Source organism: Orcinus orca, chromosome 7 (genome assembly GCF_937001465.1).
Source record: "Orcinus orca chromosome 7, mOrcOrc1.1, whole genome shotgun sequence".
NCBI lineage: Eukaryota > Metazoa > Chordata > Mammalia > Artiodactyla > Delphinidae > Orcinus > Orcinus orca.
Genome location: NC_064565.1, coordinates 39,976,038 through 40,001,151, shown reverse-complemented (window position 1 = coordinate 40,001,151; position 25,114 = coordinate 39,976,038). Strand labels below are relative to the sequence as shown.

At 41.7% G+C, this 25,114-nt stretch overlaps 1 protein-coding gene and 1 long non-coding RNA gene across 3 annotated transcripts in view; one reads left to right on the top strand and one right to left on the bottom strand.

Moving 5' to 3' along the window:
• Positions 1 to 15,394, bottom strand: part of LYPD6 (LY6/PLAUR domain containing 6) — a 110,657-nt gene extending 95,263 nt beyond the window's left edge. Inside the window, exon 1 of one of the 2 annotated variants that reach the window (XM_004276819.3) lies at positions 15,247 to 15,394. The gene's annotated coding sequence lies outside the window, so the exon portion shown is untranslated. The remainder of the gene's footprint in view (positions 1 to 15,246) is intronic. The other variant, XM_049712496.1, reaches the window with a different exon arrangement.
• A 193-nt stretch (positions 15,395 to 15,587) lies between these two features.
• The window catches only part of LOC117195439 (uncharacterized), a 32,426-nt gene continuing 22,899 nt past the window's right edge, over positions 15,588 to 25,114 (top strand). Inside the window, exon 1 of the long non-coding RNA XR_004475156.2 lies at positions 15,588 to 15,767. This is a non-coding gene — a long non-coding RNA (uncharacterized LOC117195439). The remainder of the gene's footprint in view (positions 15,768 to 25,114) is intronic.

The following is a 25,114-nucleotide window of genomic DNA, read 5'->3' as shown; positions in this document are numbered from 1 at the left end:
TAATATACTTTTTAATATCAAAGGTCTTTAAGATCATAACAGTGACCTCATCTCTTCCAACATCACTCTGCCTTTCTATATTCCTTCTCCCCACTCCCATGAAAGACAGGGAGGAGGTATTTCACAAAGTCCTGTCCTGTCTCCAGTCACTAGAAGCAACTCTGGGGGCTGTGTATAGATGAGAAAGATATGCTTGTGGACACTCACCAGGGTGGTGAAGAGGACCCAGCAAGGACAGCGTGAGCATCTGCCCACTCCATGCTCCAGCAAGCCCAAGACCAGCCGTCAGCTTGGCTGTGCTGTCCAAGTCAGCAGACACTAGCCACATGTGGCCACTTAAATTTAAGTAAACTAAAATTAAATAAAATTTAAAATTCAGTTTCTCAGCTGCACCAGCCACATTTCAGTCACTCAGTAGCCACATGTAGCTAATGCTTCCATATTGGCCAGTGCAGACACAGACTATTTCTGTCACCATGAGGGAGACTAGAACATTCTACTGGACAGTGCTTGAGGGTCCGCTGGGCTGCTCACTGATGCTGCTCTCCAGCCAACACCTAGGGGGCCTCATAAACTGTCACAGCCTGCTGGAGCTGTGCTCTGTACCTCCCTGAAACCCAAAGAATAAGTGGGGATACAGAAATGTCACACAAGGTTATGCCAAACCACTAACAAGACATTGTTTTAAAGGCATTCTTTAACTAAAATGAACAAAGAAATACACAACTTGCTCTTACTTCAGGGAGTTCTGTTGAAGTCCTCAGCTTTCCCAACTCCATGAGAAAATTTTACCCAGAATAAAAATGAGACTTGAACCTCATCTAGATTCTAGCAAAAAGTAGAGGGAGAGGAAACAAGAGGCAAAATTTTTCTAATCATTTGTTCTGAAGTTCGCATCCTTTGTATTGTTTTATGAAGTTCGTTTTTGTTTTAATTATCATTTTGCATCAAAAAAGAAGGCAGAGGCTTTTTTTTTCCTTTATAAAATATGACTCCAAAGTTCCAATGAAAGCGTTAAAATACTTACGTGCCTTAGATATATCACCAGGCAAGTGAAGTTGTTCAATAATCTGCCTCTAGGTAACACAGCATACAATTTTTTCAGGTTTACTGAAACTGCCATCTCTCTAAGATCCAAGAACAAGAGAAAGTTGCTAATAAATTTTGAATTTCCCACACAGTGACTTTGGAGGACATAAAATTAGGAGAGGAACTAAATTCAAATTCCAAGCTGCTTTCTGAAAGACGAGCTGGCCTCCCGATAGTCTATGAAACATCTGTTTTGATAAGAGATGTACTTAAAATTCCCCACGTCAGTTTCAAGTTACTACAAAATATAAGGCAGCACTAGCTGCAAGGATTAAGGGGGAGAAGCTGTTGCTCAAGTGTCGCGAAACACTCAAGATTTTAATGGGACTCAAAACTCTATCATTTGCATATCGTGATCCTGGGAAACAGACTGAACAGAGACTAAAGTCCCATCCCTTCCACAAGCGAGAAAATTCTACCGTGATCTTGGTATGTTTTCCCTTACTACCTTCCTGCTAAGGGGCTGTGGTGTGTTTAATTCTCATCCCTTTTAACCAAATGTCCTCTCCTCGTTATTTCTACCCCTCCAAATATTATCCATCTACAAGGACCAGTTCTATTCTCACACTCTCCATGAAAGCTGTTTCAACTCTTCTGGCCCACACATTCCTAACTCCTCTCAAACAGCTGTAGCAAAAAATAAAGGACCCTACAACTGCCACTTACTAGTGCGCACTCTGCTCTGACAGGCCGATCTGATCTCCTCACGCTTATGGATCAGCTCCCGTTTCATGGCTTTTGCAGACATAGTGAATTCCCCCAATTATATCTTCAGCCCAGATCTCTCCCCTGAACTCATAGTCATACCCTCAACCACTGACTCCCTGTCTGCATGTGGAAGCCTGACAGGCATCTCAAATGTAAGGTGTCCCAAGCTGATCGAACCCTCTTCCAAACCTGTTCCTCCTCAGCTTTCCCATCTCAATACATGACAGTCCCACCCTTTCAGTTATCTGGTCCCAAACCTTGGAACCATCTTGGACTCTGCTTTCTCACTCATGCCCCACATCCTACCCTTCAGTAAATCCTGTCTCCTCCACTCTTTCCAAACAGACAAAGAATGCCCCTTTATACCACCTCTACTGCAACCACCTGGGTCTAGGCCAGTATCCTCTGGATTACTGCAGTAGCCTCCTTCAGCCTTGCCCCCTCCCTCCTATTATTGATTCTTACAGTAGCCAGTGATCTTTTAAATCATACATTTAATCAGGTCATTCCTTGGTGCAAATTCTGCCAATGGCTCCCCAACTCACTCAGTCCCAAGAAAGGAAGGAAGGAAGGAAGGAAGGAGAGAAAGAGAGAGAGAAAGAGAGGGAGGGAGGAAGGAAGGAAGAGGGAAAGGAAGGGGGGAAGGAAGAGGGAGGGAAGGAGGAAACATCTCCCAGATAACTTCTAAAGGCTCTGCAGGATGGAAGGACTGCCGCCTTATGTCTCTGACCTTTTACTACTCTCCCCCCAGCTTATTCCACTCCCATCACTGGTCTCCTTGCTGTTTTGAGAGCCAGTGACTTCATGATGCCACTGTAGCACCTTTGCATTTCTGCCTGGAAGGCTCTTCCTGCAGAGGTCCCCAAGGCTCTCTCTCTTACCTGGTCTAGACGCTCACGTGACACCTTCACAGCGGGGTCTCCATGACCACTATATTTAAAGTTGCCAACTGCCTCCCACTCACCTCTGACATTCCCTCTCCCTCACCTCTGACATTCCCTCTCCCTCTTCCCCACTTTAGTTTCTCCATAGCACTTATCACCACCTGGCATACCACATATATTCTTATTTACGTCCTTATCTTCTGCCCCTACCCCTCTAGAATGTAAGCTCTATGAGGACAGGGATTTTTGTAAGTCTTATTTACTGCTTTAGCCCCAAAGACTTTTGCTTATTATTTCATTCACTATTGTGTTTCCACCTTGAACTGTGATTGGCATGAGTTCGTTCTCAAATATTTCAAGACAGACACAGAGAGAAGCCATTCCAAGTTCTATGAGGACAGTTCCCATGCCTTACCCTTTCTTTTTATATCTTTGGGTAGGGCCCAGAAAAGAAGAACTTGTTGCTTAATTATTGCTGTGTTTGCACTGGCAAGTATAAAATATTCAGTCATTCAAATTTTGGGACACGTTAAATGTAGACAGTGTTGATGCAGTATTAAAAGATAAAACTATTTTTTCAAGATTTCAAAGCTATTCAAACTTAAAGCTCAGTAAGAGACAGTTTCTTCAATGCTGCCAAAAAAATGACACAAACACCTGCCCAAAAAAGATGGGAAAGGAAACCTTAGTACTGTCATTTGTTGGGTAGATTACAGCAAATAAAATCAACTTCAATGCCAAGCCCCCAAACAAGTCATTTGAGTTCTTTTGTCATTAGCTTGATTATTAAAATAAGCAAGTGCTTGGGCTTCCCTGGAGGCGCAGTGGTTGAGAGTCCGCCTGCCGATGGAGGGGACACGGGTTCGTGCCCTGGTCCGGGAGGATCCCACATGCCGCGGAGTGGCTGGGCCCGTGAGCCATGGCCGCTGAGCCTGCACGTCCAGAGCCTGTGCTCCGCAACGGGAGAGGCCGCGGCAGTGAGAGGCCCGCGTACCGCAAAAAAAAAAATAATAAAAATTTAAAAATAATAATAAAATAAAATAAGCAAGTGCTTTTCATAAATCAACTTCACTTTGCCAAGTGGTGACGCTGGTAAAGCCCTAGACAAATTGGTAGGAAATTACAGATATTGGAGGAAAGCAACAGAGAAAGGAGGAGACTTCCCTGCTCCTGTTTCAAAAGAGGATATATACCCTATCATCTCTTTTCTTTATTGAGCTATAGCTGATGTACAATATTATATGGTACAGGTGTACAACATGGTGATTCACAATTTTTAAAGGTTATACTGCATTTATAGTTATTATAAAATACTAGCTATAGTCCCTGTGTTGTAGCTTATTTACTTTATACATAATAGTTTGTACCTCAGTCCCCTACCCCTGTATTTCCCCTCCCCCACTCCCTCTCCCCACTGATAACCACTATTTGTTTGTTCTCTATATCTGGGAGTCTGTTTCCTTTTTCAAACAACTAATCTTTAACAAAGGAGACTTACTAGTCAAGAAGTCTAAAAAATGGCTAGGAAGACAATCTTTCTACACATCCAGAGTACAGCCTATAAAGCATCAACAATCAAGTACAGACCAAACGCAAACCAAATTCTTTTTCACATAAGATGAAGTTTATGCTGAAAGCTTTACGGAAATCAGCATCCCTAAACTGACTGAACATTCCAAAGGGGGAATGCTGTAACATGCCAAAACAAAGCCTACTTAGGGGTTTTAAGGCACTTGGGTTCAGTCCCACAGAGAGCATCTCATTCCTATGTGAGAAGACTCGGGTCTCCTCCAAAGTTCATTGAGCTTCTGTGGTACAGAACCAACTACATCTGTTCAGTTTTGTGAAATCTGTGCAAAACTTTCTGAGTAAAATTCTTTTATCTGAGTACCTTTCAAAACAGGAAAATGAACATTAAACATTAATTAGCATCATGTTGGTGGGTTATAAAAAATTTACTTTTAATTGTTAAGAAAACAGCCTTGTATGGTAGGTAATGATTACATTACTGGAATGACAGTGGTGACAATTAACAGGAAGCACTGCTCGTTAACTAATCTGTTAATTTATTCAGCAAACACTGATGGACTAGGGAGAATGTCTGCTCATCAGATATCTGCTGAGCATCTAGTCTGTGCCAGGGCTTGCAACGCGCAATGAACTAAAAGCTCTGTTCGTATGTTTAAGGGAAGAGAAAAGGAAGCCTCTAAAAATAAGAAAGCTGAATTCAAAAATCTAGGCACAGCGCAGCTTGCAATCCTTGTGGAGACAGTGCAAGGAGGTGAGGAAAGTCTTATGAATCAAGCCAATATGATAATATGTATATTATCACTTGGGAAAAAAATAGTTACAAATTGTTCACCAAATTTCAAAACTCAATTTAGAGTATAAAAATATAATTAAATGCGTACAACTAATTCCAACTATTTTAACAAGACAAGAAAAACTAAATAGGAATATTGATGTTTCATCAGAGATAAGCCTGAATTCAAATACAGACCATTTGACAAAGATTCTTAAAAATTTTAAATAAGGGTGGAGGACAGACAACCAAACTTTAGAAATAGTGTAACATGTAAATTTAATTTAATTGTAAAAGGGAAATTATTATCATATTTTGGCTTTTGTATCCTAACATTATCTAAAAAATTATCTCTTTAAAAACATATCAAGAAAACTGAACTCATAGCCCACTGAAAGTTGTCTGCTATAGGTTACCTGGAGAGATTTAGATTATTCTAACTGCAGAGAAGTCACAAAGTACAATGATGACAATATGAAAAATAGGCATCGTGAATACTTATTCTCTCTTTCTAACCCAGAGTTACGCCCTGTTTCCCGCCAATCCCCAACAACCTCTGAAAGGGGAGCTATTTCAGCAAGAGGCGGCAGAATCCAGACCCAGCCACGCTGTGCCCTGAACTTCTGCTGCCACTCCCTCCACAAAACACTCCCACTTTTACGAGCTCCTCATCCCGCAAAGGGTGAATCTGGCAGGAGCCAACTAGATTGGTGTCGGTGAGGCGATGTGTGATAAACGTCTTCTGTAATCCTGAAGATGAAGGGAAGAACAGTGCACATTTTGTATACGTTCAGTATTCATCTTTTCATATTTATGCTACAGCTCTGTGGTTAATTGCACTGCTTTGCTCAGAAATGCCTCTGTCAGAATGAACAGTCTTTTATAAATTGTTCCTTTATGAAATATTATCCCGTCTATTAATAAATGTTTCAATATTTTTGTTAGGGGGTGTGTGTGTGTGTATTTGGGGAATTCATTATTTGTGTTTTGACTCTCTGTGACTTTATGTAGTCTAAAATACAAAGGTTAAGGGAAAGTGCATAGCTTGCAAGTCTGCACTCTCCCAGTGTCTTCTTAAAGTAGACGCAGGGATTTTCTAACAGAGTACATTCTTTTTTTTAATTAATTAATTAATTTATTTATTTTTGGCTGGGTTGGGTCTTCGTTTCTGTGCGAGGACTTTCTCTAGTTGCGTGAGTAGGGGCCACTCTGCATCGCAGTGCGTGGGCCTCTCACTGTCGAGGCCTCTCTTGTTGCGGAGCACAGGCTCCAGATGCGCAGGCTCAGTAGTTGTGGCTCACGGGCCTAGTTGCTCCGCGGCATGTGGGATCTTCCCAGACCAGGGCTCGAACCCGTGTCCCCTGCATTGGCAGGCAGATTCTCAACCACTGCTCCACCAGGGAAGCCCCAGAGTACATTTTTGATCACAAGGTTTATACAACATAAAAACTCTTCAAGATAAGAGGCAAGGGGCTAGCTAGAAAAGAAACAGGAAGAGAGACATACTATGTAACTGTAGATTCACAGAATTTAAAACCCAGAAGGACCTCAGACAAAGCTAGTCCAATATTTGGTGTTGCACAGAACACTGACCCAAAAGATGCACCTTCAAAATGGGTTCCATTGTCAAACAGGTTTGGTTTTCACCAAAGCGAATACCACCTTTCAGGTATTTAGAATGATCATTCACTTCCTAAAAGTTCTGAAAAGTCTTGCAATTGAAAAGCATTTAACCCATTGTTTCCCAAACACTTTTGACCATTGTGCTTTTATTTCCCTCAGCATCCCAAGGAACCAGTGTCTCTTCCTGCAGATTCTGCTCTAGAAGTGCTGATCGTGTACAGTCATTTTACAAATGAGGAAACAGACGTTCAAAGAAGTTAACTGGCTTGGCCAAAATCCGCTAAGGAACTGGTGGTTGATAATTCAGCAAATAGCCTGATGAGAGTTTAGATTAAAAGTGGGAAATAAGCAAAGATCCCAACATCTTTCGTTTCCACCCATACCTCACCACAAGATCGTTGCCTCTTCTGTGTCTCTGTCTTGGTCCCCTTGGAGACTTAGATTCCCTCAACTTTTACTTGCCTACGTGACCAATACGCAGTTGTTAACCAGCTTGGATCCATTCATCAGCCAGCACGTGCTTCCCCTGAGGAAAGCCTTTTAACAGTAATCTTTTAGACTCTACAGTTGAGACTATGACTCAGCACCCGAGTGGCCCTAATGGAGGCTGCAGCAGGAACACAGCAGATAACTTAAGGCAGACAGAGCTTTGTGGCTCTCCTCAAATTTATTTCTGTATATTTTAGGGCTTCCCCAGATTAAGAGCGGAATCAGATAGGACTGGAAAGTTTTCTTCAATCAGTTATAAAGCAGGTGATCCTTTCCTTATTGTAAGTCCTCCAGATCCTTCTTTTCCGTACTCTTTTTCTTCTTTCCATTTCCCATGTTCAACCTTATTCAGGACACTGTTCCAGGGGAGAGATCTGAAACCCTCCTGCAAGGTCAAAACCTCCCAGAAACTGTAGGAAATGAGTTTACCCACTTGCCTGAAATGTCTTCTGGGTGCGACAGCATTCAACATTTCTTGAATTTGCTTGGCCTAGCTGAAAATTACCCCTTCTAGCAAAGGTCTCTCTGACATAGTTCCCAAGCTGAGAAGAAAGTACCATTACAAACAGTACCTCTCTTTAAATTGCTATTCCATTATATGATATGTATTGCCTTTCATTTAGAAAGTTGAGCCTCCAAATAGCTTTGATGGGAAAAATATCTCTTGCATCCTGTTGATTTTTACTTGCCTGGTTTGGCTCTCCCAAAGAATAACACTATGGGTAACAGTAGAAAATGAACTCTGAGTTATTTCTCAGAACTGGGTGGAGTTGATGCTGATCCAGCCACATCTCACCTGGCGCCCCCAAAACAACATTTTAAGTCAGCTGGCTGTGATTCCAACCTATGACAATGGAACAGGAAGAAGAATCCTGGCTATTAGAGACTAAACAGATCTAGCCTTGTCTAGCTCTCTGTTTAAAAAGCATCAGCCCGAACTGTGTGTTGAAAACTCATGCAAAGAGTTTTCAACAGCCAAGAAGGACTTTGTATATCTTTACCTATATATGGCAAGTTTGATATATTGTCTTCTATTTTATGCTATTAAGGATAAAGATCAAACACACTGAACATATGCTATATACATATAGCTAGGTAGCCACCATGTAACCTAGAGAAAAAGAATGCAACTAAGGTAGTAAGAAATTACATACGAATAATTAAATCTGGGTGATGGGAAGAGAAATGATTATTTTCTTCCTTGAACCTTTCTGTTGTTTTTGGTTTAGCAGAAATTATCTATATACTTCTAAAAAGCACAGTACAGCTTAGTATGAAAGTGTGAAACAGCCAGCTTTTTATTTCCAGGTGGGAAGACGGCACATCTAACTTGCCCAAGTCCTAGGTCATGGTGATTGATGGCTTAGAGTCTATTCAGTAAAGACCCTCAATATCTAGAGGGTACTCCTAGGAAACAAAAGCAGCGAAGTGTCTCTGAGGAGAACAGTCACAGCTTGTGATATTTATTTGTTCCTGGTGGACATCCAGAGACTAAACTTAGATGGCAATTGTCATAAACTACAAAACCCAAACCTATCCCTTCCATCTAAATCAATCTTCTGAGATCCCCCTCCCCTCGCCTACCCCCCAGCCCACCCCCAAGCCTTACAGCTTTTTCTCTATGAAAGTAGTAAGTCTATTCAACATATTCTTTGAAGGCTTACTCTGTGCAAGACAATATACTCAGGCCAGCATTCAAGAGAAATAAGACATGATGTAAATAAGCTAGAATGTAAAAAACAGTAAGTTAGTACAAAATACAGGTATACGTAAAAGAGGAAAATGTACACTGATGTAAATGAGGAGAAAAGGCTTCTTTGGGGAGACCGCATTTGAACTAGGCCTTGAAGGTTTAAAAAGAATTGTCAATTGGGAAATACTGGATAAAAGGACACTCCTGACTAAGGACACATCTGACCAAGAACAAGTCAGAATTGCTACAAAAGTTTCTGTGCGTTCATTCGGTTGGGTGACTGGGAATATGAATTTTAAAAATTCCATAAAGGGAAATCCTTCTATGAAGTTATACATAAAAGAAAAACCATGTACTTCTTAATACCATTCCTTTGATCTTGTACAGAAAGACCTTACATAAATTCAGAATATTACTTCTATTAAAGTCAGTATTTTTAAGAGTTAACATTTTTAGAACACTTGAAAGTCAACTTTTTTATCTTTAAGATAAAAAGTTCTAAGAAATTAAATGTATTCCGCATGGATAATCAAGTCGAAAGAACAGGCAAGATCTACATAGCAAGAAAAGAACAAATTCCAGAGAGATATGCTAGATACTTTAAATTTTTTATTATAGATCTCCAAGAACTCTGTCTTGTAACTTAGTTTGTTCTAAATACCAACATTACGCCACACTTCTAGTTGCTCAAAACCATTTTATTAGATCAGCATTACTGGGTAGTTTTAAATGTCAAAAAATATAGCTTGGTTCCTCCTCACCTAGGAATTTAAAGTTTAATTAGTGCAACCCCTTGATTTTATAGTTGAAGGAGATGAAGCCCAGACACTGGGTGCCTAACTTGCTAAAGGTCAGTCAGCTAGTTAATGGTCACCAGTTGAACTGGAGGAAACTAAATAACTTGCCTAAGGTCACAGAGTTGGCAACTGGCAGGGCCAGAATTACAACATGGGAAATCCCAGGCCTCTAACATTGCTCTACACTGCCCTCTCTGCCAATGGAAGATTCGCAGAATCCCTCATAAGCAGGTAGAGTCCTGCAGATGAAAAGCCATACAAATAAAAAGCAGAGTAATAAATGCTATTACTATAAGTGCAAGTAAGTGTATATATTATCTAAATTGCTTTAATGGTATAAAGAAACTAGTATTTCTAGATGTCTTGATGGAAACAAATAATGTGTACATTTGCTAGTTTATACACTGCAAATCTGGTACTTCTTGATTTGAAGGAAGGGGGTACTTCTTGAAAAGGGGGGAAAATGGGATGAGAATAATGCAATCTTTACTTATCCTGCGTTTTAGGGCATAAAAATATTAAGAAATATAGTTTTGAAAATGTTTATCCAAAATCCTACCACCCAAACACATTAACTGTATTGTTATTTAATCATTTAGAATGCTTAGAGATACTTGTTTTGATAACTCAAGTAACAATCATGATTTTAAAAAAAAAATGTCAGAGATAGGACAATCTTGGCTTTAAGAATTCTTATATCTATGGCTTCTACAAAAAGATGAAGATTTCACGCCCAGTACTTCTGTTTTGCCTAACAATCCATGATGTGGTAATCATTCATGCATACACCTGAATGTTTTTTGGAATCTATTTTTAATTTTAGCCTGCAGCTCCTCTTGGCAAAAGAGAGAGTAAGGATGGGCAAGTGGGATGCATGACAGGAGATAAGGGTATTACAGTCTTTGAGCTTATTACTTCCTGTCTGAACCCCCTTGCTTTCAAATATCAACAGATGTGTTCTAGTTCTAGTTTTTTATTTTCAGGAAAAATAATCCAAGTTCACTGTATTTGTAACTGTGTGCATGAGAATTTGACTTCCAGTATCTGTATAGCTCTTCCTTTGCAGCAACCTCATAAGGGTAAAAATGTCAATTAGGCTACTAGTTATGGTAGCTAGCCACTAGTTATAACTATGACCCCTACCCCTAATTGGTAGACTGAGAGAAAACTAAAATTATCTGATGGGGACATCATACTCGGGGCTTCTCTGAGGGCCATGGCTCTGGAAACTGGGCACATCCCTTATGGGATCCTTTGTCTATGGAGTTGTTACAAGACATACCAGCTTCCATTAACTTGGTTCTTCATATCCTGATAGTTATAGCAAAAACAGAACGACTTTTGATTTCCCAGTTCTCACTATCTAAGGAAAGCACAGTGTTCATATTCAGCCACACTTTTCCTTCGTACCAAATACAAAAAAAAAATTATTTAAACATGCTGCCTTTCATATATAGGGAATTCAGGGGGAAAAAACAGGCAAATTTTTCAAATGCAGATTTACAGAAGACATAGAAATGATAATCAAATGAGCCTTTGTTATAGTAAGACTATTTGAAATCTGAGGTTACAACACTATATATTATTTCCATAATACTTTTTCTTCTAAGAGCAATACATGTTCACTGAAGAAAATTTGGAAAATACTGAAGTAAAGGAAGATAATAAAAACATTTGCAATCCCATAATACCCAGAGATAGTCACTATTAATGTATTGATGCATTTCCTTCTATAATAGATAGATGAACAGATATGGAAAGAAGATTTATACAAACTAACTCAACTACACACTTTTAATGGTATCACACTAATATAGAATTTTATATCCTTTTCTTAACATTAACTTTAATTTGGTGGACACACTTTTTTTTTAAGAAAGCTGAGAGAATATTATCCAGCTATACTGACCTCTGATGGGAATGGAATCCAAAACCATCTCCTATAAATGTGCTTTTCCCAAATACACTTTTCCCAATTACACTTTTTTCCCAAATCGCTTTTCCCAAATACACTTATCTTCAATCTTCCATTTTGACTTTAATCTTCTATTATTTTTCTTCCCATTTAGGCTGTCTTTTTACTTATTCCTATGATTCAACTTTATCAGTGTAGTTTTCACTTACCCATAAGAACTACATGCCATCTACAGACATTTATAAAAGTTTAAATAAAACCATCCCCAAACTAGTTCCTGGAAGAGCTTATTTGTCCACTCGGAGAAGTGTCTATCTCCACTCTCTGTTTCTTGTTTCTTGGCCAAAAAAAAAATTCATGAATAGGGAGGAATCAGGATTTGAAATCCAGTCAGGCTTTCTGAAAGTTTAAAAATATCATATTTTGGGCAACACTTTAGCCACAAATATATTTCCTCCTTAAACTCTAATACATTATTCCCCCTTTCTCCAAAATAAGTTGTACTAACTGTAATCTGTGTTCACTTTGAATACTGATCTATAGGGACATGGATCTGGCCTGATGGCTGCAGGGTCCCCCCTGAAACTCCTCCCCTGACAAAAGCCCCGCGAGGCCGCCAGCCAATGCCCCAGAGAGCTGTCATTTACACACTAAGGTTCAACACACTTGAGTGATGGCCATCTTGGTGATTTAGTATCTAGTCTGTTGATTGGGTCTGGAATATCCTGAGCACTTGCCATCTCTTGATCTATTACCTCCAGTGTGTTTATTGCCTGAGAAAGCCTGGGTATAAGAATGTTACTCAGCAAAAGCAGAAGCAAAGAATTCATTTATACTGTGTTCTCTTTTTATCTCTGAGTATCTGTTTGGTACAATGTAAGCCAAGTATTTCCACAATTCTCCTTTCACAGCATGTAAGAGTCTTTCATTATTATTTTGGGACTCCACTGCAAGAATTTTTCCACATTCATTTTTGGCCATCTCATTTTCAGTGTGCTTGGGATCTGTCACCCTTCAGGGGCTTAATTTAATAAACTGACCCTTCAAATATTTCTACCTACATTAATCCAAACAAAATTAATTCTACTCATCTTAAAAAATATTATGCAATGTGTCATAAATAAAAATCATGAGCAATAGTTTTCCAAGAAAAGATGTGTAAATGATGGGTTTTTAATAAATAATCAGATAGGCAGATAGCTGTAAGCCCCTTATTGCTAGCTATGCAAGTGAAAACCTGATTTCTCTTTAATCAATGTTTTCTGTTGCATTTGTAAACTAGTTAGCGAGGATTTCAGGACTTTTGATGAGTGAGGTTTTTTTTTTTTTTCCAGAGTGGCTCTGGGTTTATTTAAGTAATCTGTTTTGTCAACTCTTTTTAAAATTCAAATGACACTAATGAAATAATCATTTATTAGGGCTTCACTGTAATTGTCTATTGAACTTATGAGGAGTTTCTGCTTATAGAGTGGGAGACTTACGTATTTCTCAAACATCTATGCCACTATTAGTCACTTGATTTTTCTGAAGCACTACCATAGGCCATCATTCTTCAGGGTTTTGATTACTTGTATATTTAACAACTCATTAATAAAAATAATATGCCCCTTGGAAAAGGATAGTTCCTTAAAATCCATTATTAGCTTTCTCCTTAAATGTTTATCAGCCCTCACCTTACAGGGAGCTATGTGGTACTTTGCAGAGAGCAAAGCCTTTTGGGAATGGTACATAATGGTCCGGAAGCTATGCGCTGAATAGTAAAAAGAGGTACAGAAATTAGAACTAGGAAAGAAGGAAGCCCAGCATGAAGAAAGGGAGGGAGGGAGCAAGGGAGGGAAGAACTTGGAAAAAAAACTTGACTTGAACTCTGCTATTCACCTTGGAAAAGCCACTCAACTTCTGAGAGCCTCAGCTGTTCCACCTGTAAAATCAGGGTGACTTCCTCACAGATACTTTAATAGTAGATTTCAGTGTGCCATGTAAACTGTACATATGATGCAAAGTATGGTTTTTTACTTGGCATTATTTGCTATAATCAGTCCCGTTTATGCATTCTGTACTATAAACATTCATCTTATAAAGACTGTCAACAGCTTCAAAATGTAGACCTATGCATTGTAGCTACCCTTTTTGGTCTGGAAGCATTTCTGATATTTTTAACCCCAAAAAACTAATTCACAGTTTTTAACAGCCTTTGTGTGCCTACAAGCTCAAAAGCGTACTGTTTGCTCTCAGGACTAGAGTTCTGTAAAACCTCTTTTTAAACAAGGAAGCCTCTTTTAAGTCCTGTTTCAGTCTGGTGCCTTTGGTCAAGGAGGAAAGTAAAATTGAAAGCAGATAGATGTTTTACATTTAAATGGGTTTACCATAAATGTGTATTAAGCCATTTCATGGACGATTGCACAAATATCTTTTGCAAACTTGGTACACATGAGCACATATACAGTAACCATTAACGTCTTCTAGAGAAATAGGGTGCAGATCTAACATTTCAAAGAGCTACTTCGAGTAAGAAAACGTAATGGCTTTAAGGGAATTGCCCTAATAATATCAAGGCATCTGCAATGGCTGGCCAGTGAAGAGCAGAACAGAGCATATGTCAATGTAAGTCAATTTAACAAGAAATAACCTTTCCCCTGGAGAATCTAAACTCCCTAGCCTCCCACAAAGAAAACTGAATTTTGGAGGTCACACCTTGGGTGAGTTACCAGAAGGAGAAGCTTAACATTCTTTTTGTCATATGGCTCTGGGAGGTCAACGCTATTCTACCAACTAGCTCCCTACCAGAGTTGCTCCCGCCTCAATGTCCCGCCCCACCCCCACCCCCCAAATTACAACAAGTCCTTGGACTCCCCTAGGAAACGGCAAATGATTGTGACATCTGAGATGCCAGGGACCACGCCGGATACAATCATGCTCAAACATCAAGTTTTGAACCTCACTGTGAGGAATAGGGTCGAGGCAGGGGTTGGGGGAGTGGAGCTGGTGAGATCGCGGCGGGGGTCAGAGCGAGTCAGATAGACCGACCGATAGAGAGCTTTAGGCTAAAATAGAATGTTTAGCCAAATGTAATCAATGGAACTGCTTTTAATGGAGAGAAAAGCGGGTCGCCAAGTCAAGCCCAGGCGAAGCTCTGGCTCAGTGGGTGGACGCCACCTCGCCGAACCCCCATAGTGGGCAGTTGGAGGGCCTTGCCCGTTAGCGCGACGGCTGGAAGCGCCCCAGCTCACCGCCCCACCGCATTGGTTCTGGGTGGGCGCAGCCGGGCCATGGCCGCCGCCCACCGCCACCCCCCGCCCGCCCCGCAGCAACATGTGGGGCGCTGCCACTCCGCCTCCCCGGTTCTCCCTCCGGCTGGAGTTCCTGGTGGACGCATGCCTGGCCCTGGGAAGGTGGTGAATTACTCTTGGGAAAGATTCCTCCAGCGGTGAACTTGGCAGCTCCTGACATTTCCATCCCACCCCCAAAGCACCAGCACTACACACACGCACACACGCCCCTCCGGACCTGCCCAGGCTGCGCGCAGTGCGGACTGCCCACTCGGGGGCAAAACACCGGAGAGGGATGCAGAAGCGAAGACACCAGCTCTGCTGGCCAGGGGCTGTGGGGGGAAAGACTGTCCTAGCACTCGGTAGTTCCAGGGACTCAGCCCACTCCGTGGTTGGCCCAGGCCCCGCATAAGCTCGGGCCGCTGGCAGGAGCCCCGTTTCCTTTTGTGCTCTCCCGGGAAGCCCGCCTCTACTCACCCGGGCTGCACGCGGATTCCGGCCGCCAGCGGCAGCCCGCTGCTCCATCCCACGAACACTGCGGCGCCCCCGGAGTGTGCAATGCGGAGCCCCGCCAGCGCGCGGCCGGAGCCGGGGAGTGCGAGGAGGGAGCGAGCGAGAGAGGGAGGGAGGAAAAGAAGGAGGGAACGCGGCGCGGAGGGACAGGGCGGTGGGTGGCGCGCGCCACTCCCACTCGCGCCGGGCCCTCGCCGCCTCCCGCAGCCGCTACTGGCCTGCCCGGCCTAGCCGGCCGCGGGACCAATCAGCGCGCGCGGGGGGGAGCCGAGCCCTCCGCGGGGCACGCTCATTGGTCCGGGGCGCGCGACCCAACTCCGGGAGCGTCTGCCTGAGCGCCCAGTGTCCAAACTCCGGCGGGCCGGAGCTGCTGGCTCGGCGCAGCTGGGGTGCCCGGCTCCGCGCTTCGGCCGGCAGAGTGAGTCTGCCGAGTTCCGCGGACGGAACCGGGAGGATATGAGACCTGCCCTTGAAGCCCGTTCGCGGTGAGCGTTCAAAACTAGCAATGTTTGCTCAGGTTGCACTGCCCCTTTCCTGTGAGCGACCCCCTGCGCCGCTCGCTTCACCCTGGCCAGTAGCTGAGTGAGGGAAAGCCTGGCCGTGTGAAATGGCCCCAGCCAAAGCCTACTCCCCGCCACCCCCAGGGCCGTGCGAAACCCCCGGCACCTAAGAACCGCAGCTGAAAAGCACGTCGAGCTCCCTACCCAGGGCAAACCTAGACCACCTGACGTTTGCAATAGAAGACGCATGCCGCGGGGCGGGCGACGGAGTTGGGGAGAGAGCCGGGGTTGGTGATGGCAGATCGTCGTGAAGAAGTGGGAGTCGGGTTGTAGGTTTGGTGGGAAAAGCCCAAGGCAGAATTCTCCCACCCTCTGCCAAACGTTTGCCTCAAGTAACCGCCACCCCCCATCCCCAAACCTCTCTGGAGGTATTGATTTTTCTCTTCCCTGTTGTAAATCATACTTGACTCTCGGGGACTTTTCAATCTAGAGCCTCAGAGTGGAAGCGGACCCGCCTACCCTCTGAGCACCGCTGAGGGCAGGCGAGGACCGGGGCGGGGGCGGGCGTGACGAGGGAAGGTCCCCGGGAAGGTCGGGAGGAAGGGTTCCGTCCGGGAGCCGGGAGCTCGCCCCCAGCTGCAGCACCTCCGCCTGGTACCTGGCCTGCAGGCTACCTTCGCTAGGACGGCCCGCCCCAGTGGATACATTTGTCCATCGTTGAGCCCCCTTTCTCTCCTCCTTAGCTTTTCTATTGTTCGAGCTTCTTTTCAGGCAGACATCCTCTGAATCTTCCTGACTCTGCTCCTCCCCGCTCCTCTCAACATAAAAATATCCTTTTCTTTTTTTTTTTTTAACTTCCCTCCCATTTCCTCTATCTGGAAGGGTCTCAAATAATGCGTTTTTGATTCACAGCTCCTGGACCTCAGAAAGTTTTTCTCTTACTTATTTTATGTGCACAGGTTCACACAAGCTCTAGGTTCAAGTGGGCAAAAATAATTAGCACTCCAAACATTTGGACACGGGAGGTGATCACTGCAGAGCTGCCTTCCTGCAGGGATCAGCACATTGAATGAATTGAACATGAATTAATGAAACGGAACCTGGAAATGTCCCTCAGTGACTGGGCAGGTCACCTCTGAGAATCTGGTACGAATGAGGGCATGTCCTGGGTGTCATCGCTGCCCCTTATTTAGTTTCCAGGGAAGAAATTCTTTCTTTGGAAGTTCCCACCCATGTACCTAATTCACTTGATTTTTTTAAAAAAATTGACTCAGCTCACAGTATAGTCAAAACTTAACATTTGGGTTCAAAATTAAATTCAATATATTAATGTTGTTCATGAGACCGTGGATTTCTTGTGGAGATAGAATCCTTAGGATCTATTTTAGAAGAATGATAGGATAGGCACTCAGAATATCAGCAGTGGTTATTTCTGTGCGCTGAGATAAGAGCTGATTTTTTTTTCCTTCTTTATGCTTTCCTATATTTTCTAAAGAACATGTAATACTTATTAATCAGGAAAAAAAATAATATGTTAACTCCCTACATACGATACTCTCCAGGCATCAGAAGAGCTAAAACTTTAAATTCTCCTTCTACTTAACCCTTCACATCTTATCAATCACCAAGTCCCATAAATTTGGTCTCCTGGAATAGCTTTCAGGTCTGTCTCTCCTCAACATCTCTGCTGCCACTGCCACACCCTTATCATCTCTTATCCAGGCTTCAGCCATAGTCTTTACTGCTCTACTGCTCATGTCACTTAAAAGCTTAAAATCCTTCAGTCTCCCCAACTCCATCGCTATGAAGTTCAAACCTATCCTGGTTGACAAGGCCTTTCCTTCCCATCCTGACCCCTGCCTTCCATTTCGGCTTCATCTGCTGCTCCCCACACTTCCCTACATAGGATGATTCTACCCTCCTGGGACCTTTTGTCCTTCCCACAGGGGCTGTGTGACTTCACATTCCCATGGCTAAGACTGTACAGTGCTGCCCTGCTGCCCTTCTCTTCCTCCCCAGCCTCACCCCGCCCCCACCAGCAAGTTCCTACCTCTGCTTCAAGGCTCACTTCAAAAGTCACCTTTTTTAATGCGATCCCAGGAGCAGATTTAGCAACTCTTCCTCTCTATACTTCAATAGCAAGCACTTTATTTATTCAACGATTGTTTATCTAGCTTGTATTATGTGCCAGCCACTATGAAGAAAACATAAATTGTATTTATACTCCTGGAATAGACCATGAGAGAGACAAACATTAAGGCCCGTCACACAGAAAAATAATTGTAAACTGAGATGTGTGTGATGAAACCACCACCTGTGCAAAAAGAAGCATGGTTTACTTTGAACAAATGCCAACTATAGTTCTTACCACATTGTGTTATAACCTGTTTATTTATTTGTCCAAAGTTCTATCTCCGTTCATATTCATCTGTGTACCATCATCCAGAACACAGTGTCTGGCTCATTGTAGGTGCTCAGTAAAAATTTTTAAAGAAATAAATGGATTAATAAATGAATGGGTTTTTGAAGCCCCCATGAAACATTTTATTTCATGTATTTACATACTACAAAGGTACAGAATCTAAAATCTTTAGTTCTGTGTTTTAAAAATTGATATTGTGAGATCCTTATGTCATGTTTCATAACTGTAATCTAGTTCTTCCAGCATAAATTATCTAATTTCTTCTTGTTTGATGTCACATTTAGGAGACATAGCTAATGTACTATTTATAGATAATCTGTTGGTGCCAGGAGGAATTTATTCTTTTGGTTTTTTTATAAATTTGGCTTTTAACATATAAATATACAATTTTAAGATACAAAGCACAATCCATAAAAGAATAAATAAATTAGACTTTATGAAAATTAAAAACATTGGCTCTGCAAACAAAACTGTTGGCAGAATGAAAAGACATAGAGAAAATATTTGCAAATCATATATCTGACACAGGACTTGTAGCCAATATATATATAAAGAACTCTCAAAACTCAACAAGAAGAAAACAACCAATCAAATTTCTTTAACGGACAAAAGATTTGAACAAACATTTTACCAAAAAAGATATACAGATGATAGCAGCACAGGAGAAGATGCTCATTATCACTAGTCATTAATGAAATGCTAATTAAAACCACAATGAGATACTGCTATACACTTAATATAATGGTTAAAAAAAACCCTGATGATACCAAATTCTGATGAGGATGCAGAGCAACTGGAACTCTTGTATATTGCTGTTGGGAATGCACAATGTACTGCCACTCTAAAAATAGTTTCACAGCTATTATAAAGTTCAGTATACACTTACCATATGGCCCAATTTTCCACTCCTAGATATTTACCAAAGTGAAATGATAGGGCTATATTCACACAAAAACCTCTAAACAAATGTTTATAGCAATTTAGTCACTAAAATCTTGAAACAACTCCAAAGTCCCTCAACTGGGAAATAGATAAACAAAATGTAGTATTTCCATAGAATGGAAAACTACTCAATAATGAAAAGGAATGGGCTGTTGATACGAACAACGTTCTATATCCCAATGCACTATGCTAAATGAAAGAAAACAGACTCAAAATCTAAATGCCTATGCTGGTTAGGAATGGCAGAGCAGCAAGATAAAAAGGCTTGAGGTTTATTATGATGATGGACCCGCAATTTGAGGTCTGGATGATCTATATTTATTTTTTTAATTAATTAATTTAATTTATTTATTTTTGGCTGCATTAGGTCTTCATTGCGGTGCGCAGGCTTCTCATTATGGTGGTTTCTCTTGTTGCGGAGCACAGGCTCTAGGTGTGCGGGCTCAGTAGTTGTGACGCACAGGTTTTGTTGCTCCACGGCATGTGGGATCTTCCCGGACCAGGGCTCGAACCCGTGTCCCCTGCATTGGCAGGCGGATTCTTAACCACTGTGCCACCAGGGAAGTCCCTGGATGATCTATATTTAGATGAGGCAATTGTTTAAACCATTGTTAATTCAAGTTTCCTGTCACACAGAGCTAAACCTCATTTTACCTAATATAATGAGTGTATGAATTAATCATTAATGAAAATTCCACTAAACACTCTCTGTGAAAGAAGAAACTATGACTATCTTATTGACTGAAATGTCACCAATGGCTTACACAATGCCAGTACAGAGTGGGTACTCAATAAATAATAGTTAAATGAATGAACAGATAAGAATGAAGATAAAGTCGGGATTTTACAGGACTGTAACAAAAATGAGTGTTTTCTCCTTCAAGGTAGCTACTTTGTCACATTACATTTTTCATTCCAGTGATGCTGCTCCTATTTCAAAATATGTTCCCTTCCCCTTTCTACTTATTAAAATATTGCCCTTTCTTTAAGTAAAATTGTTTCCCTAAATAAATTCACTTTCTTTCTCTTGATGAGCGAACAATAAATTTAGCATATCTTAACATTCTACTCATTTTTCAATATTCCAAGTAGTATCTAGTTTATCTTTCTTTTTCTCTATAACAAATATCAGAAGTTTATATAACAGGCACACAGTGGAAATTAAAATACAGATTTTATGCAAAGCTTGAGAGATTTTAGCTCAAAAAACCATCATATTTCCAGATGTATCACTAAAAGTAATTTTCATTTATTGGACACTGATGGTTGACATTAAGCTTTTGAAATATCATTTAAATACTTCTAACCAGTTTGCACAGTCAAGTGACTTTTAAAAATCATTTACAGCTAAGCAGTTACGGAATTTATTATAAGAACTCAATTTTCTCCACCAGTTTTTCTACTAGGAAACAGTAATTTTAGCTGCCAGCAAAGACCCCTCAGTTGCTTTAAGACATCAATCAGTTTTATATCTGTTTCTATCAGGGAGCACTTTTTGCATAAACACAGATACCACCTTACATAGAATTGACATTGTAATCCTTCCCATAAATAAGGTTGTCTCCTAATTACCATCTGACAATTAAAATATTGGAGGTTGAGAGGAAGTTGTGAGAGATGGGCAGGTATATGTAAGCTAAATAGGATATTGTAAAGAATGAATCCAAAAAGGTCTAAAAGTTTCATTACCTTTCTTTTCCCCAGTGTCTATCACTGTACCTGAGATAATCTAGTACTGGTTGAATTTTTGCTTCTGATCTTCTGCACTCAGGGGCAAGAAAAAATGAGATAAAATTTCAAGAGGTTGGGTTTCCATCATTTCATCAACTTCTTCTCTCATCCCCATTGTTGATGCCTATAACTCCACAATCAGAGCAAATTTCCTTAGCCAGATCACAGAGGGTTTATCTTGAATTGCGTGTTAACCTGAGTGGTGGTAATGGCTGCCTGGAACACTGTGCCAACAAGGATCATAGGGCCAATCTGATGGATCGATTAGCAAACCTTTGGTGAAGGAGAGCAATTATAATTTGTGCAGATTGGCACGGTTGTAGAATATCCAGATAAGGTTCCCCGGGGGTAGTTGGATATGTGGGCCCAAAGCTCAGTAGAGGTATACATTTTTGAGACATAGTTTTAAGACAGAGTTTAAACTCTCTCCACTCTCCACTTGTGCACATAGCAGACACGTGCTTGTTCCTTCTGAGACGTCACATGGCCTCAGCACCCTTCTGAGTTCACTGTTCCTCCTAGCCACCACCAACAGATTGCTGTTGGAACAAGAGATGAAAAACAATTTCATCACACAGTGTAGGATTAATTCAGGTTTAGCACCTTGTGGGTTAGCACAATAGGACAGGAGCTAAGGAAGTTGTTTATGCTAGTGAGGGCGTTATTCAAGTGACTGATCTTGTTGTCTAGGTTGAGTAAGAAAAGAAAAAAATCAAGGATGGACTCAAAAATGAATTTTTTTTCCTCATCAACCCCAAGAACTGGAACCAACATAATTCCCTGTCCTTGTATTAACTAATTCTTGAACCAGGCATACTTTGGTCCCAGGAATATTTAACATAGGGAGAACAAACAAAAATATCCTAGCTCTTTGCTCCAGGGAATACCTACTTCTGGAAAAAAAACTATGAGCCTATTAAACGGCTCACATAAGGCTAACTTCTCAAGTGAGTACTTCCAGACTCTCTCCTAGCTGTGCCTTCCAAAGTGTTATGTCATAGACTCTGCCCATTCCAACTAGTCCCTACTTTTCAAGACTTGCCTAAAAATCCCAGCTCAGGCTCTAAAAACTTCATAAATACCTATGGGAATGAATGAAGGGAATCCAGATGAGAACAGGGGCTATTTATTCAGCGTTTACTATAGCAAGAGATTTAAGCCACCCTCACTTGCATTTGGTAGAGACTAAACCCAAGCAGAAGAGTGGTAAAGCTTTATAATTAAAAAAACAAAAAGGACAACTTCTGGTATGCTCTAATTGGAAATTGTTGTCATGGAGAGGCTGGAGGTAGGGTAATTAGAAGGCATATTTGACTTTCTCTGCTTAGTCCTGAGTTGAGGGGGGAGGGAGCAAAATTAGGGGAACTGTCAGTCATTGACCAGTCTTGACCATTTTAGGCCAATTGCTGCAGAGGCTGTGGTTTGGCTTCCTGGGCTGGCTATCACCGAGGCTGTGGGTCACAGCTCTATTGCTATATGTGGTCCGGCCATTTGTGCATTTGTACATTCAGTCTCTCATATCCTTCCCTAATTTTCTGATTCAGCATCTCTACTGAGACGGTCCAGGAGATGTTGTCCATATTGCAGTAGAGCTAATAAATTTAGCTTTGCTTGATTTATAAGTGTTTCTGGTGGTCTTTTGAAGAGTCACCAGTGAATAGTCCGTATCTAGTACTAACTACACGGTGCATGTTATATAGCTATCTTCTTCCTCTTTCTCCCAACGAGTTTACTTCCAAAAGAAAACAGGATTCTCCAATAAGATCACGTAGTTCTCTAGGACCACATCTCTGCCCAGTGCCCTCTGTGCAGGGTCTGGCTGTCCAGCCTTGGGAGACTCTTGAATTTTAAAGGCTCCTGGGATCCCAGCAGCCAGTCCTTCCTCTTTGAGGGAAGGCATAGGGCACAATCTTGCAAGTCTAACACAGAAGTGCCCCTTTGCCAACATTCTCCATGACGGGTAGATTGGGCAAATGTAGGGGTGTCCTAGGACAGACAGTGTGAAAGTACATAGAATAATCAAATCAGGAAGTGTTGAAGTTCCCTGGAATGCTGTGTTAAAAGAATAGCAATGCATTTTGCAGACAGAAAATTCATTCTTTTACCAAACATTTATTCAACAAAAGGTACATACTAGAAGCTGAAAAGACAGTGATGAGCAAAACAAAAACATTGGTGCCATGGCTCATTGAGCTTTCAGTCTAGTGAGGGACAAAGTCATTGATCAAATAATCTAACATATAAATGTGAAATATGAAAGTGTTAACAGAGGAAACTGGGAAGTCTCAGAAGGTATGCTTGAGGGATTAAACACCAAACTTACTTCTTCACATAATGTGCCCGTGCAGAAGGTATCCATAACAAGACATTAAAAAACTCATCAAAAAATCATTAGTAGATCTCTGCTTCCAGCTAAGATGGAATAGCAGGGACTGAATTTACTCTCCCAGTGGAAACAACCAAAAAATGGACGATATCTACACACGTTAACCCTGTGTAGGTTTCCCAGGGTTTCCATAACAAAGTATCACAAATTGAGTGGCTTAAAATAACAGAAATGTAGTCTCTCACAGTCCTGGAGGGTAGCAGTCCAAGATCAAGGGCATCCTTCTGGAGACCCTGAAAGAGAGTGTGTCCCATGCCTCTCTCGTAGCTTCTGGTACCTCCAGCAATCCTTGCCAGTCCTTGGCTTGTAGATATGTCACTCTGACCTCTGCCTCCATCATCACAAAGCGTTCTCCCTGTGCATCTTCTAGATCCTCCGTTTTCTTTCTTAGAGGACAAGACACCAGTCACTGGATTAAGGTCCAGCCTAGCTCAGTATGACTTCATTGTAACTAACTACAAAGACTCTATTCCAAATAAAGTCACATTCTGGGACTTTGGGGGTCAAGACTTCAACGTATCTTTTGGGGGGCACAATTCAACCCATAACACTCCCCATTGTAGGAGGTCAGGTGGTGGGCTCCACTGAACTCTTCCAAGTCCCTGGTTTTTCCCAAGTCAAGGAGCACTGGCACCCTGCCTTTCAGGTCTTCTCTTTTTAGAATCTAAATCTTCTGGCAAACATATTCAACAGTAAGTATGCTTTTCTATGACTACTCTCACACGCATTAATATATTTCACCTTTGAGTACTCCCTTGAAAAAAAAACATTAAAACATCTCCCAGTGTTCCACCCTTAACCCACAAGTGTCTTTAAAATCTGCCACTCAGTTTTAAGTCTGGTTTACAGGGATTTAGGAATGTAGTAACTTTCTAGTTTGTCTTTAAAAGCCCAAACTAAAACTTGAAAGGAAACCTAGAGTATAAGGATAACCTTCCACGTACTTAGCAAATTACATTTTTGTTAAGTATCCCTCATTTTCTCATGCAGATACATGAACACACGTCTTATCATGGATTTATAGTCTTTGCTGCTCTAAGCCAGGGATCGCCCATGTGTGCAGGAGTGTGTGTTGGCAGCCGTGGCCTCACACAGATTTCACGTCCCTTTCCCTATATTATAGTTAAAATGCCAGTACCATCAGGTGGGTAGAGTTCTGAGTAAATAGCCTTTCGAACATAAGCCAAATTTCTACTGTTGTTTTGTGAGTGAGCCCTCTGTCTACTGGGAACTACGGGGTGGCTCAAGTGCTTGACTATATTTCTTCTGCAGATGTCACACCTTGTCACCAGCCATCCACCCCCCCCCCTCGGTAAGAACACCCTGCAGGCATTTGTTCCCTTTGAGTAAATGCCACTCTCCAAAGAGCCTTTCTACAGGATAAAACATGTTTCACACAAAGTCCATGCCTGATTCAATGAAGGGGCATAAAGAGCATTCTTCCCAGAGGTAAATGAATGATCTAAGTGTAGAGGATACAAAGTTTTGCGGTTTTTTTCCCACTGGCTGCATCTTATCAAAGTGAAGATTCCTACTGCTGAATCATTAACAGCTGATGGTGTGCATTACAGGGTGGATAGAAAAAAAGGGAGAACTAATAAGTGTTTTGGTCAACAGACACAAGAGTCTTTCCTTTTACAACAGAGTGAAAGAGACAAGGAAAGATGTAATTTTCTGTATTTCTTTACTCTTTGCCTGGGGCAGTGCAGCCCCTGCCTTTGAACAAGGTCAGGTACATTGTGCATGCCCATGGTTTGAAGAGCATTGAAGGATTCCTGGAGGGGGTGTATCCCCAGGAACAAATGGCTCTATGGGGGAGGAGATGGGACCCCACACAGGCTGCCTCTTTAT